We start from the raw sequence: 3,063 nt of genomic DNA on the forward strand, positions 1-3,063 counted from the left end.
AAAATTAAGTGATTTAGTAATAAATGGAAAAGTTTTATTTTCCCTTAATCGGAAATCTCTTGCAAAGTTGGGAAAAACTATTGATTTGGGGTATAATGTAAATTAATGGAAATTTTTACTTAATTACGTAAGTTTCCATTACGGTTTCGGCCAAAACTAGAAGAAGACCCGAATATTTGGTCACGATTTCGGTTTCGGCCACATGTTAAGTTTCGATCCGACACTATCAATAACTTATTTAAAAAAAAGCACTCGGGGACCATCCGACCGCCGCGTCCTACTCAGCTGAGAATGCGGATAGGAGAGGCGTGTGGTCAGCACACCGCTCTCCCAGTCGCTACGATGGTTTTCTTTGACCGGAACTGCTACTATTCGGTCGAGTAGCTCCTCAGTTGGCAACACGAGGCTGAGTGCAGCCCGAAAAATGCCAACAGCACATGGCGGCTCTGATGGATACCCATCCAAGTGCCAGCCACACCCAACATCGCTTAACTTCGGTGATCTGACGGGAACCGGTGTGTCCACTGCGGCAAGGCCGTTGCCAATAACTTATTACCTACTATTGAACGCCTATACGGAACTGGACTTCTGGCAGGGCTTCATGTTGTCGGTGTGTTTTCTTGGACACGCTTCCACATACATTTGACCTACAGTGGTCACTTGGCGAACTGGCGCTTTCTGCGGAAGCCTGGTTTCCTCAGCGGAACTTTGGTCACTGCTTACCCTGCCAACACTATGCTGCGGCCAGTCTCCTCCTTCTTTCCGCAGTCGACGGCTAATTGCTCATTTTGTACATTTCATTGCTGCTGGTGTGGGGGATGACGACGTTTTCCAGCACTGGTTTACTGCGTTCTGGGACACCTCGCAATTTTCCCGTTATGTGGCCACTTTTGCTAGCACTTAGGGAGGTGGCGCAGTCGTTAGCACACTGGACTCTCGTTCGTGAAGACAACGGTTCAAACCCGCTTCCTGCTGTCCTGATTTAGGTTGTTCGTTATTTCCCTAAATCGCTTCAGGCAAAAGTAGGGATGGTTCCTTGCATCCCCATCCTTCGTGATCTTGTGCTCTGTCTCTAACAACCTCGCTATCTACGGAACGTTAAACACTTATCTCCTCCAAGTATGCTGAGACGCTAGATCTCACGTCTACCAAATAGGGCGTTGATTAGCGTGGTCCTTATCAGCTAGAGATGTCGAGGAGCCCTAGAGGGGTATCATTTCTCGTGTTTGTCTTGAGCAACAGTTTCACCGATTTAAAAAATTGAAAGTTAAAGTGGGTGGCTGGAAATGGGAAGAGGAGGGGGGAAAAGGCTGGAAAAGCGGGTGCTGTGGATCCAGAGGTCGCGTGATCGAATCTCAGTTGGATCAAGGATTGTTTAGACTTAGTTTTAGCCTTCACCTCTTAACGAAGTGAGGTGTCGGCAGAAATAACAAGTGGTTGGGATTCCACTTTAATCTGTCGCACGCATTTTCAGGTTGGGTAACTGGGCTAGGTCACAGACAAGCAGCTCGTCGAACTGGCGTCCAGTGGAAAGACTTTCACCATCTCCACGTTTACGTATGGTACACTAGGTTACCCGGTGCTTTTCGGTTTTGAGAGACAATTAGTGGCTCTAAATTGTCGATTCCAAGGCAGAATTCTTTATTTACATGCCATCTCTTTTCAATAATTCCTCCTGAATGCATGGTGCATTGTTGAAACAGATGAACATCTCGCGTATTCCAACGCACTAAATTTTGTTGCCTTTTTTAGGGTTTTATTCGTGCATCAACTATATTTGTAAATGTAATGCAAAACTTTGCAAACAAACGAATCATTTCTAGTAGCCTTGTCCATGCCAGTCGCGCAAGATGTGCGGTGGCACGTCGCCAACAGAAGCGAATGACCTGCTGCAGTAACGCTGTATTCGCAGAGCAGGGTGTTGCACCGAGGAAGCTGAGTAGTTGGCAGCCCAACCCAGACGGTATTCTGGGAAGCAGAGATGATGAGTCCCTTGCTGGCTCCGTCACGCGGACATGATATACTACCATCTCTCAGAGTGGAAGCGTCACTTCGCTTACTTCGATCTTCTTCATCAGTCTGATGCTGCATTATTGTCGCTGGTGAGCAAAATCGGTATGCGACACATCACTTGTACCTATCTTTAGTCGAGGGACGTTTAGAAAGATAACTGGTAAACGTGTCTGACAATTGTCTGTAAGAGTTAACCGTTTCGAATCTTTACGCTGCTGTCAGTTGTCAGACCGTGTGTTGGTAGTATCGGCGATTAATCAATATACATAAAAATGGATAATAGAACCGAGTAAAGATCAGCAGAGGTTTAGAAATATTGCGTACAGCTTTTTCAGAGTCTGCTTGAAGTGGAGAGGACGTTTCCGAGTGATGTAAGTGTTTCGTGGTAGGCTGTGAAGACTTTGACGATGACGAGGGTCTTGGCCACCCCAGTACATCATCAACCGATGAAATCATGGACAAAGAGAATGAAACGAATACAGCCGAATCACTATCAGAGAAGTCAGTAAAGATGGGATAACAGTTGACTCTTATCCATAAATTTTTTTCAGATCGTTTGTGTATAAAACGCGTGACAGTAGAATTCGTTGAAAAACTGGCGAATTTCGAACAAAAACGGCGACGAGCACAGTTTTCTCAGAAATCGCTGAATAAAGTCAATAGAGACACAAAACTAACGAAATGTGTATTGATAAGTAGTGAAATATGATTTTACTGATGTGATGTCTAAATTAGGAAATTTCTCGATCGTCAAGATCCAACAAGCTCGACAAGTGTGCTCGTATACGAAAAAACACACATGGGGAAGTAGTACAGTGTCACACTAACGTTGACCGGTGAGGTTAACGATCTAAAGATTTGGTAGACATTACGCCCATGGAACATTATGCTTCCCCACACTATGACACCTGGAGCACCAAAACTATCATGCTCGACAACGTTCCGGGGTGCTTTCCGTGTCTCCACCTCTCTCCAAATCAAGGTATGTCCAACACAGTCGAACATGATCGTTTTGGTGATCTGAGGTAGGTGCGGTGTGGGGTGGCATTA

At 45.5% G+C, this 3,063-nt stretch overlaps 1 pseudogene; it reads right to left on the reverse strand.

The window, feature by feature from the left end:
• Positions 1 to 425: 425 nt before the first annotated feature.
• Positions 426 to 543, reverse strand: LOC126189320 (5S ribosomal RNA; annotated as a pseudogene).
• Between the last annotated feature and the right edge of the window lie 2,520 nt (positions 544 to 3,063).

The sequence above is a fragment of the Schistocerca cancellata genome, chromosome 5 (genome assembly GCF_023864275.1).
Source record: "Schistocerca cancellata isolate TAMUIC-IGC-003103 chromosome 5, iqSchCanc2.1, whole genome shotgun sequence".
NCBI lineage: Eukaryota > Metazoa > Arthropoda > Insecta > Orthoptera > Acrididae > Schistocerca > Schistocerca cancellata.